Raw genomic sequence first — 13,145 nt, forward strand, 5'->3', positions numbered from 1 at the left:
GTCTATATATCTTATCCTTAAAAGTTTAATTATAATCATTATTATCATATTATTTCGGTATTAAATTAATTGTTAATGTAGTGAATGGAGGCTAATAATTAATGTATCAATTTTTAATTTTAAGTCACAAGGTATATTTGCTTATGACTGCCCCAAGTCCTTAGATAACTAATTAATACTCCGTATAAATTACTTAAAACAGTGCAATACTAAGTTCGGAATGTATGTCAAAATCATGCATAGTTCAGTATGATGTAATTAATGTTGATTTTACTTTGACATTTTCACTTTTAGTTCTTTTATCTAATGCCCCGATGGGTGGTCAATATAAAGTAGTAATCCAAAGTCCCAAGATAATAAACTTCACAATTCTATTTCAAATTTAAACTATATAACAAATACTACAATAGGCCATGTTCACTTCACCTTAAAAAAATAATAATGGATAAAATTTATTATAGATTAGTAAAAACAAGTTTAGTTTAGTAAATATAATTTCACTTTAGTAAAAATAAGTTCAGTTCAGTAAAAATCAGTAACCTTGAAGAAAAAAAATATAATAAGAAATCATTAAATAATTTTAGTTCAATATAAATAATTTCAATTCAACAAAAAATAAGGTAAATTGAACATGACTTTATTGTTTTGATCTCTCTATTTTCATTCAATTGTTAATGACAACACACATTTTTAAGAAAAAATTCTTAAATAAAATCATTAAAATGGTAGTTTATATGAAGATTGCAGATTACCACTTTATAAATTCTTCATGGCAACGTAGTATAATATATATGAATAGTAATAAAAACTTTCTATAGCAAGTATTTTCTGGACAATTATGCAAGTAATTATGACAACATTGCCATTTATAGTATAAGTAACATTATTTTCATAATTGTGTTTCCCTATTAATAGGCTAACCTATACTTTGTTTGTTTATTGTCCTTTTTTTTTAATGACGAGTTGTAGTTTTTTGATAGGCACAGCATATCAAGAATCATAAATAATGGATTGCGCAAAGTTTTGAAGGAGCTGAAAAACATCACACAAAACAACTCTCAAAGATCATGAGAATTAAATGTCAATAATATAAGAGAAAAAAAAAAAAGGATGAAGACCAATATTTATTGAATTTGAAAGATTTGTTTTATATGTTTTGTGAATGTAGTTGTTATGACTTTAGGTCTTTATCAATTAGAAGGAGACATATACTAACTACATTCTCAAAGGGCCCTCACTAGGCCAAAGCCAATGGTTACCATTTCATAACTTTTCCATGTATTAATTAGCACCATTTGCTATTAGTTTGCATTCATACTAGCAACAAAGTCAAAGATTTATGATAGGATTAGTGGATGGGAAGCACAACTAATGAACAAGCTTATATGTACAAATTAAAGGCATAAAAATAAAAGATAACTATAAACATGATTTTTATATGGAAAAACATTTTCCAATATATTAGAGGTTAAAATGTAAAAGATCGATTGAGGAGATTTTAGTATTTTTACACTTCTGCCTCCCTCACAAAAAGAAATTATGGCTCTATTCGGCAAGAATAGTGATAACTACATATATACTCAAGTTGTTGGATCCGAACGACACTCTTGAATTATTATTTTTTTTTTTTTTGAGGAAAGACACTCTGAATTATTACATGTGTAAAAATATTGTGTATAAATTCATTATTCAATTCTACTAATTTCATTGATCGATTTATTAATTATGTGTTGTGCATTTACTTATTTCTTTGTTGTAAAAGACACACAGTACGACGTAGTTTAATGATTAACCTTTGAATAATGTTCATCATTGATGAGGTCAAGAGTTCTATTCTTATAGAAGTCATACATATTTCTCAATTTTTAATGTATGATGATATGAAATGATAATGAACGAAGGAGCGAGATCGGAAGAGTGACACGTGTTGAACTTGTTTTGGAATATTTTATATGTATATATATAGATTATAAATTTGTGACATTAAAACTAACTCCCCTAACTAATTGTAAGAACTATGCCAAAAAAAAAAAAAAAAAAAAAAAAAAAAAAAAAAAAAACTAATTGTAAGAAGACATTTTCTTTCCTTTGATCTTTCACGCACCAAGTTGGACTAATTCATTATTCATATGTCCACAACAAAGAGTCACAAAGTTTCAACCTTCTTTTTTTTTTTTTTTTTTTTTTTTTTTTTTTTTGACAGGAAGGACTCTTTTTAGTGATCTCTAACAAACCATCTTTTAATTAATTTACTTTTGATTTGTAAAACGAAATTTGGCCCTTTTTTTTTTTTTTTTTTTTTGGGTGCCCTAGCATTTTATTAATAACAGGGAGCCCTAGCTTTCTTGGGACAAATTGAGTTTTGACTATTTGCGAGCAGTCATTTTCCAAGAAATTACTGTAAGTCTAACCTCTCCCTAAGCCAGCCTTTTACAGTAGTTTTACCCTAAACTTTATAACTCTAGCTTCATCTATGGACTATGGACTATAGGCCAGCTAGCCATGACCGACATTTGGGCAACAAGTATTAAATACCTTTTTTTTTTTAGGAAAAATGAAAAAAAAAAAATCCGACCTTTTCACTTTTTCCTCCTAAAAATTCAACCTTGATTTTATTCCTCAAAAATTCAACCTTTATACCCCACCTTCCATGACAGATCCATTTGACCTCTAACCTGTTAAACTGGTTAAAAAGTTTTTTTTTTTTTTTTTTTTAATTCTTTCACTCCTCTTTCTCTCTCCTATCTCCTAAAAACTGAAACAACAGAACCACCACGCACCTCCACCGCCACCACCAACTCTACCACCACTTACCCCACCCTACCCAAACCCAGAACCGAAACCCTTCTCCTGCGGTGGTGGTTGCCTTTGGGTTGGTAAATTGTTGCGTGAGGTTGGGGTTGTTGAGGTTCGAATGGTGGCAACTCTTGGTGGGCTTCGACTGCGGTGATAGAAATGATGCGGCGGCATCCGAATTGGTGGTCGGTTGGGGATAGGTGGTTGTAGTTTGGGGCAGCAGTTAATTGTTGTTGTTGTTGGCGAGTTGATGTTGTTGGTGAAGCTAAATTGGTGGGATGAAGTGTGTGGTTATGTTGCCGGTGTCGTGTAGTGGCGAGCAAGGTGGTTGGAGTTGGAGGGTGGTGCGGTTGTGATTGCGGGGCATCGAAGTGTGTGGTTATGTTGGTGGTGTCGTGTGGTTGGAGTTGGAGGGTGATGCGGTTGTTGCGGGGCTGCTGAAACGAAGATTGGAAATGGAGGTAGGGGCGGCTTGGCGGTGGGAGGAGTGTAGTGGGTTTTCCGGTGGAGAGGAGATTGTTGTTGCCGGGTTCTGGTGGCAGGTGGCTGGTGGGCGGTGGGGATGTGGTGGTCAGGGAAGGAGGGTGGGCGGGTTTCTAATTTTTTTTTTCTTTATTTTAAAATTTTTTTATTTAATTATTTTTGTTTTTTAATAATTAAAAAATTTTTTGACCTATTAATAACTGACACGTGGCATATAACTTATAAAAACAGGTCATCAACAGGTAATGGATCTATAGGAGAAGGCGGGTATAAAGGTTGGATTTTTGAGGAATAAAACGAAGGTTAGATTTTTAGGGGGAAAAATTGCAAAGGTTGGATTTTTCTTTTCCATTTTTCCTTTTTTTTAAAAAAAAAGGGAATAATACATTAAAATAGTGCTTTTTTTTATTTATTTTTGAATAAAGATTGATTTATAAATAAATATCTTATTAGATCAACTCAACCAACAGCTTAACTAATGGTTGAGGCCAAACAATATGTTTTATACTTTATCACTCCCCCTCACATGAAATATCATTTGAGCTTGAAATGTGAATGCAACATAGGCCCTCTCATACTCGGCGCGATCAATTTCACTTTAAAAAAGGGGTAGATGAGATTCGAACTCGTGACATGTATGTCATGTTAGCCCCGATACCATGGTATCTATAAAGAAATTTAAATCTAAAATATACATGACAATTGAATCAAATAATAACATCTTTACAACAGATCTATGATCGTTGTTACATATTGTACATTCTTCATATAGGGTCTGTTCTCTTTCGTTGAAATTCAGTTTAGTTCAATTCAGTTCAGCTCAGTTCAATTCAGTTCAGTTCAGCTCCTAATTTCCTTCTCTTATAAAATATTCATTTCAGTTCAGTTCAGCTTAGTTTAGTTTAGTTCAGTTCAGTTCAGATCAGGTCATTTCAGCTCAGTTCAGTTCAGTTCAGTTCAGTTGAGTTCAGTCAATGAGAACATGCCCATACTCTCTTAATTTCATATCGTTGTAATTTACAGCCTTCTTCAACAATGGAGTCGCCTATCAATTTGTTATGTTGCAGGCAAGAAGAAAATTTTCATCTAATTTATCAGATTGTAATCGAATGATAAACCTTTTTTTTCGATCTCACATAAATTTAATCTCACCCATGAAACAATTTGTACCATACTAAACTCAAAAAAACAAAAACAAAATTGAAACGAAACCCACAATAGGAGCACTTACTACACTCAATCTCACTCTAGGAGTATTTACAACCTTTAAAGAGTGTAAGCAATGCTCCGTGTTTACATCAACAGTTATATATACGGAGTACTAGTATTAATTATATGGAAATAATATGGAAAAAAGGAAAATGACAACATCAAAATGGAACAACCGAATTGAACTTATTTTACATTAAACAACTCATTTTAGAGTATTTATCCACGACTTTTTTTTTATATAAAAGCTCAGGTGTTTAGAGTTTTCTTCTCGATTTATATAGATTCTCATCCCGTCTATATGGCTCTCTAAACACCCCAAAAAAAACTAAACTTTATTTCACACACATTAAACAACTCATTTTAGAATATTTATCCTCAATTTTTCTTTAACTACACGTTCAACAAAACATGTCAATAATTCTAAAATTGATGAAGTATATATGTTACGACTGAACTCCGTAACAGTATGAGTAGTATTGACAAGGGTATGGGGTCCTACACTGTAAGCAAAAAAAGTCAAAGGTGATGAAACGAAATGAAAGGCAAAAGTTGTCTTCTTTTGCGCAATTTCGATTGAAAGGACCGCTTTCAAACACGCATACTTCTTCTTTCAAAAGATTTGTTTGTGTTAATTACTATTTCATTTTTTTATTTTTTTTTGCTGGTAAGGAGATTAGAAGGGCAAGGATGTTATTGGACTACAATCTCTCACAAGTCCTCCTGATTAGGATTAGTGGGCTAAATACTTTAAAAGTAGGGAGAAAGATATGAGAATATCTTCACTTAAAAATGCCTTTATTAGGGTTTGATCCCACAACTTCAACCTCTATTGTGGTTTAATCACACCCTAAATTACATCGAATATTTATAGTCTTATTTTTCCAGCTAAATTCTCATTTCCCTTTTATTATAGTCTTTATGTGTAACCAGGCCATTTCCGGCAACAATATACAAAATTTAGACAAAAGTTAAGTATAACGTTTAGTTTATATAGAAGTATTAGCCGAACTTTTATTAAGTTAATACAATGAGTTGCAATTAGAGGTGGGCAATATGTCGTGTCGAGCCACAGCGGCCGTGCCTGGTGGTGACTCGTGCCGTGCCTGCTTCTTGGCGGGCCGTGCTGTGCCAGACCACCATTTGACACACCCTTGCCCATGGCCTGGCCCGACCCAACCCACATGCTTGGTGTGTCGGGCCGGACCAGGCTGTGGGCCACCCTGTTTTTCTTTTTTAAATGGATATATTTAAATATTTTATGTTTTTTAATAATTATATTACTATTTTTTATATTATTCTTATTTTTATTATTATAGTTCTTTTACTTCTTTATTATTACTTATCTTATTTTTATTATTAATATATTTTAATTAATTTTTTTTATTATTATTATTTAGTAAAAAACAACAACGCATATATAAAAAAAATGACTAGTGCGATAACACAAGAATTGATGAATAACTTATTTTATTATACGTCAGTACGATAAATCAATAATACAATAATTGATAATGATAAAAATCGTACAATAATTGATGCATAACTTAACTTTATAGCTTAATATAGTCATTTATGGATGTTAGAAGCAGCGGATTGCACGGGTTGTTCCGTGCCTAGCGGGCCATCTTGCGGACCAAATTACCGTGTCGCCCGCAAGTTCGTGCCATATCCGTGCCAAATTTTCAAAACTTTTGTTCATGGCACGGCCCACAACTCAGTCATCATGTCATGTTGTGTCGCGCCGTGCCATGCCACTCTCATGTTGGGTCCGTGTCGCGTTGTGTCGTGCCACTCTCATGCTGGGTCTGTGCCGCTCGCGGGTCGGCACGGCCCATGGCCATCTCTAGTTATAAATGTTATAATACACTTACTTTTATAAATTGCTTTGCATATATATATTTTTTAAGTATGCAATGTATGAACATATATCGTGTGAGCCATAATTGTAGTTTAATTTCTAACGAACATTTAAGGGCTTATTTGGCATCAATTTTGGTTTTCAGTTTCCTGATTTTTTTTAAAATCAAAAACCAAAAACAGGAAACAAGAAAAAGGTGTTTCCACTTTTCTGTTGTAAGTTTTCAAAATTATCATGATTTTAATAAGTTCAAATAATTTTTGATTCATTATGGGGCATATATCATATACTTTTAAAAAACAAAAAAAATAGAAAACCACAGTAATGCCAAACGAACCCTAAATTTTTTTTACTACTTTATACTTAAAAATCATTAGACAACTATAAAACGCAAAAACAATATATAGTCTAATAAGTTCTTATAAGTTTAGTTCACCTTATTTTCACTTATTTAAAGTCTAATAAGTTCTTATAAGTTTAATTTTAGAAAGAAAAAAAAAAGTTCTAGTCACCCAACTACAAATTACAACTAAAATAAGTGTTAATAATGGCCGATTAAAGTTTAGATAATTTTTAGATTAGGTTTAGCTAGATAAGTTCAAATAAGATAAGATATAATTCTAATAAATGAAAAACATGTGAATTAAACATACCCCAAATGAGGCATGCAATATGCAATCTAACTAATAATAGGGACAGAAGGAGTACCCAATGTTCTTTAGACGACCAATTTTTTTCAAAATCAATATATAGTCCATATATACATACCATATTTAGATATAATATCACATAAATTCTATCCTTAAATAAATCATAATGAATTAGACTAATTAATCATATATATTAGCTTTTTATAACATGTATCCATTAGACTATAAACATTAAAATAGTATTTTTAATCATTACCCTTAATTAAATGTGTTATAGTCGCCCTAAAATTATTAAAGTTAATCTCAAATTGACTGCCTATTAATAAAATTAAAGAATGTCTCCCTTATACAAGACTTATTGAACCTAAAGACATCATATGCATTAAAAGTTATGACATGAAAAGGTACTAGTAAATTCTAAACAATGATTATTGTGAGTTAAGAGTACAATTAGGTATTCAATTCTTCCTTTTTTCACCTTTTAGGTATTCAATTTTTTTTGCTTTGCTTTTGGGTACTCAAGTGATTTTCAGGTGAACTAACTCACCACTAACTCATCACTAACCATACCTAATTAAAAAATTAATATTTTTAAAAAAAAATTCTTAACTTTGACTCATAAACTAGCCGTTATTACTCTATTTAAAAGGGCATAAACTTGGCCAAAAAATGCCATGAAAATACCTGCAAAACACTAGCAGCACACCATGTTTTCTTAACAAAATTAATTCAAAACGATTTTTCGTGATTCAATTTCAATAAAAAAAAACAAAAACAGCAACGCAGAAGCTGCAGCAGTACACCAGCAACAAATATCATCAAAACAGGTTCATTCACCATTCTATTTAGGCACAAATTCTTCAACAAGGTTTTCCCAGATTTTTTAGAAATTAAAAAAAAAAAAGAAAAAGAAACAGAAGTTGTTGCTAGGTTCTTCCCCAGCTGCTGCTTCTTCAATTCTTCCCCTGCTACTGCATCTTCAGTATACCAGCCACAAAATCAGCCTCCTGCAAATTGGAAAAAAAGAACAGTAAGCTTCAAAGCATGGATTGCTTTAGTGCGAAAAACATATCAACTAATCACACATACACATACACAATTTCACCAAAATTTCCCCTGTTTTAGTGCGAAAAACATATCAACTAATCAAACCCTTGCAACATGCACAACACTAGCTTAATCCAAGAACAAACAACAACAAAGCAACAAATTTAACACAAAAAACACAAGAAATCGACATCATCAATTTGTTAAAAAAAACTCCAAAAAATCAAAAACCCTAGGTCGCAAATAACATCAAGAAATGGGCAAAAAATTCAAAATTTATATCAAAATATCAACATAATCCATGAGTAATTGAGCTTACCTCAAAAAAATGGCGGCTTTTGGTGTCGTTTTCCCCAGAATCGATCCCAAGCTTGCTCGTATTCTTCGACAATGACGCAGCAGAATTTCCATAAAAGGAAAGAATAAAGGGAGCAAAAAGGGGGAATAAAGAATAAGAGAGGGAAAAAAATTAAGGGTGACCCGCAAATTTTTTTAATCGGGTGGGGCCCACTTTCTCTTAACAAGGTACTGAATTCTTTAACCAAAGGTACTAAATTCTTAGGCTGATTTATTTTTTTTGGCCGGAATTCTTAACTCAGTACCCAAAAGCAAAGTAAAAACAATTAAGTACCTAAACGGTGAAAAAAGGAAGAATTAAGTACCTGAATTTGTGCTTAACTCGATTATTGTACATACACTAATATACATGTGTTCATTATTTTTCATTACATTTACATGTCATTAGTTGCAAATGTATCTTTCATCTAACCATTATATCTCCTACAAATTAAAACATAAAAATGGTTGTCAAGTACTAAACAATTAGTCTCAAATAAAATTTAAGTACCATTACATGAATGTTTAATCATGTCAGCTAAGACTTTTAGTCGTGTACTCATGTAGATTCTCTTCACCATCCAAAAATTATAAAAATTCCAGGGCTAATTAATCACACATCAAGCCTAAAAGAATGTAAAATCAAAACTAACTAGCTTAGGTACAATTATAATTATAAGCTCAGTTCAGATAAGCCAGATACGGTAAAGGGAATACACTTCGGCCCTAATAAAATATTACTATGACTCACACATACATAAATAAACATAGGATACTTGTTCATCACTTTAAAAAATAGTAATCTCGAGTTGCCTTCTACCAACATTTCCTCTTAAAATAGGAAATAAGAGTAAAGGCAAAATACAAACTACTCCTATAGTAGCATCATGAATGCTAATGTTAATTAATTAATTAGTTGATTATTAATAAATTAAAAACCTCCATATTAGGAGGCCAGGGTGAACTGAGGAGGATGTTTGCAACTTTCTGAAAATTGTCATAAGTATATTTGTACTTTATTTTCAACGACTTGTCAAAGTAGATAGATACTGATCCGTATACACAAGTCTTAATTAAATTATAAATACTATTCTATAAGATAAGATAGATAATATTTTAATTACATAATAAATACTTACATGAAAAAGCACAAATAAATTCGTATGTTGCTTTAAAAAACATGCTTATACATAAGAAGAAATTAATTAAATTAAGAGTTTGGGAGTATTAATTTAATTAATTAAGTATTCAGTATAGTGGAGTGTATAGTAGTAGAGGTTGACTTTATGAATTTTGATACAAAGATAGAGGTTCCCTGGAGAGGAAGCAAACAATACCATAGATTTCCGTAAATTGAGTACTCAAATTAATTGAACCACCTTTTTTAAATATTGAAAATAATTGTGGTCCAAAAATTTAATTTTCTTAATAGTAACATACCCCTACTATATGTTCTTGTTGAATTGTAATTTCAACAAGTGAAAAAAAATATAGATTTCTCTTCAAAATAAAATTAAGGTATCATCAAAGGCTTAAGGGTATAATCTTATATTCTTATGTGTTATCGTAACGGAATAAAAGATTAAAAGTTTTTTCTTACAGTAATGTACGTTACACACGATATATAATTGTATATAACTAATACAGAATATAAGTTATTTCGAGGAAATAATATTGTCGTCATGTGATATTATTGTATCGCGAAAGGAGGCGAATCCTCTTATAACAGATGGGAAAGAAAATTACCATTGGTATTGCAAAAACAGGTACTATGTATAAACTATATACTTATATAGTAGTGATTAATTTCTTCTATGTAAGAATATATACATATGCTTTCAGTCACAACTTGTAGTTAAAGTGAGGATCAGATTGTTATTTAATGGAACATTCATGGAAGAGAAAATAATAATGTGTTGTGGGACTTGTGGCATTTTTAGGTGAAGTGAACATCCAATTGATTCAATATAATTGAATTCACTACAGAAATCTTTAAATAAATTTTAATGCAATGAAATTTATGCAATGTAATTATATGAGTCAACCTGTTCAATTAATTAGAGAACAACCATATGTACGAAATATGAATTAACTGTGTATTCTAAATGCATGAGCATCTTCAACCTTGAACCGTCAATTTTTATCTTGCTCAATTTGTCAACTGCATTTTACTTTGTTGGAAATTTATCTTGTTTCATTAATACTACACACATGACACATGCATGTAAATGTTTTGACTTTATTTTTTTTACAAGCCCGGATGTCGTTAATCATGTTATCACCTTCATTCTTTTTTTAATATAGAAGTATAGATGCACGAATTGTTGAGTTTGATTCTTGTTTTTATAATAAATGCGACGTTTTGTTTTTTTAAAGTGAGTTTTAATTAATTACAACATTACATTTTACTGTGTCACTGTCCACACCCTGTGACTAATCTATAGGAGTTACTTATTTAGGGTTTACTCAATCAACATGAAAAATAATGGATGCTAGGTTTACATTTAATTACATATATAATAATGGATGCTAGCTAGGCTTACATTTAACTACAAACTAATCAAGAATTGAAGACTATGCAAAGGTTGGTTGCGATCGAGGAGGATTGCTATTCAATAAGCCGATACTATAAGTACTAATACGGTTTATGCAATTATTTCAATTCATAAGAAATAAGTTGTGGTAGTTTCAATTCAATTTTGCTACTCGCTCGTTTCCATGAATCATCAACTTCATGTGTAACGAGTTAACGACATAACGTAATAACTAATAAGTAGTACACTATTAGTGTATTACAGTATTAGAGAGTAGTGACAAGCCTAAATTTTTTATTAGTTCGTTTTATTATTATACCTTTGTACAAATGTTATAGATATAGTCATATAGAATTGCATCACCTTCTATAGTTCTATGTAAAGAGTACTCCGTATCATATACTACCTCCGATTTTTATTATTTGCAACTTTGGAATATTTTATATCTCACAAATAATACCTAAAAGTTGCAAATAATAAAAATCGGAGGTACGTAATTAAGGAGCTTAATTATCACTATAAACAAGATGATATGATCATTGTGAATAAATTGGTTCATTCTAACCACTTTTGTTTAATTTACTTGTTTCGACTTTTATTTTAATTTACATATTTATGTTTATTGACTTCATCCTTAAATTTCACTATCTTCTCGGGTCAGTGTAATTATTGTTTAATTTGACTTATCTTAATATTTTACTTTTGGCTCTTTATATGTAGCCCTTTTGAATATATTTTCAACTCACTTAAGAGTTGATTGCTAATTTGAGTATGGTTGAACCGGCCAGTTGATTTTTTAATCAAATTAATGCACTCATTGCTTATATTTGTTTAATCACTCTGAGGTAGATGCGTAATTTAGGAGTATTGAGGCGGAAAGGAAAGCAATAATTGAAGAAGAAATTAAAGAGAACATTTGGTGTGGTGCATGAACTAATTAAATAGGTTTTGCACTTGAAGATTTAGACTTAATAAAGAGTTAAAGACATGGTTTTATTAAAGTTGTCCAATTACTACTAAAAAAGATAATTAAGTAATTAATTTGAAAAATTATACTCGATCATACTCTACTTAAATCATTACCAAAAGTTCATACATATAGAATTTTAACTTTAGGATTAAGGTGATGATAACTTTACTTCATTGATCTTTTTTTTTTTCTTTTTTTGGGACATCGACTTCTTCATTAAACTTTTAACACATGCTAATAATGATTTTACCTCGCAAATTAAACCATTTTCACTTATAAAGAAATCTTGCTTGCTTACTGTACTTATATGGACAAAAAATATAAAAATTAAAAAATAATGCTCATAATGTAACTTACTTAGGCCTATTTTCAACAATGTATGATTGTGATTATTATTACTAATCAAAATTAAATATTAATGAGTGAAGCTTAATTTCACCAATTTAAATAGGTTCGAACTGAATTTTACTCTCCTTCCATCCTTTTATCAATCAATCAATCAATCAAAGCCTTAATCCCAAAAGTGGGGTCGGCTAACATGAACCAAATTTGATTATTCCGTGTAGTCATCAACATAAATCTTTCTCCTCCATCCCTTACGATCCAAAACTTCATCCTTCCATCCTTTTATGAAACACAAATTTTTATACGCGGCATGTTGTATCGTGCGGCAAGACCGGGTTACTTAACTCTCTCGGTAAGGGGTTACTTGAGCTTTCACGGTTACTTGAGTTTCTCAGTCAGGGGTTACTTGGGTTTTTCGAGGTTACTTGAGTTTCTCGGTCGGGGGTTACTCGAGTTTCTGGGGTTAATTAAGTTTTTCGGTCATGAGTTACTTGAGTTTTTCGGTCACGAGTTACTTGAGTTTTTCGGTTAGGGGTTACTTGAGTTTTTCGGTCAGGGGTTACTCGAGTTTCTTGGTCAAGGGTTACTCGAGTAACCCCTTACTGAGAAACTCGAGTAACCCCTTACTGAGAAACTCGAGTAACCCCTGGCCGAATAACCCTTAACCAAGTGAACCCCTTGAGTAACCCCTGTCCGAACCCCTCAAGTAACCCCTGACCGAGTAACTCAAGTAACCCCTGACTTAAAAACTCAAGTAACCCCTGACCGAGTAACTCAAGTAACCCCTGACTTAAAAACTAACTCAAGTAACTCTTGATCAAGTAACCTCTGACTGAAAAACTCAAGTAACCCCTTACTAAAAAACTCAGGTAACCCCTAACAAAAAAAACTCGGGTAACTCCTGCCGCATGGTG

The sequence above is a fragment of the Chenopodium album genome, chromosome 6, assembly GCF_948465745.1.
Source record: "Chenopodium album chromosome 6, dcCheAlbu1.1, whole genome shotgun sequence".
Lineage (NCBI taxonomy): Eukaryota > Viridiplantae > Streptophyta > Magnoliopsida > Caryophyllales > Amaranthaceae > Chenopodium > Chenopodium album.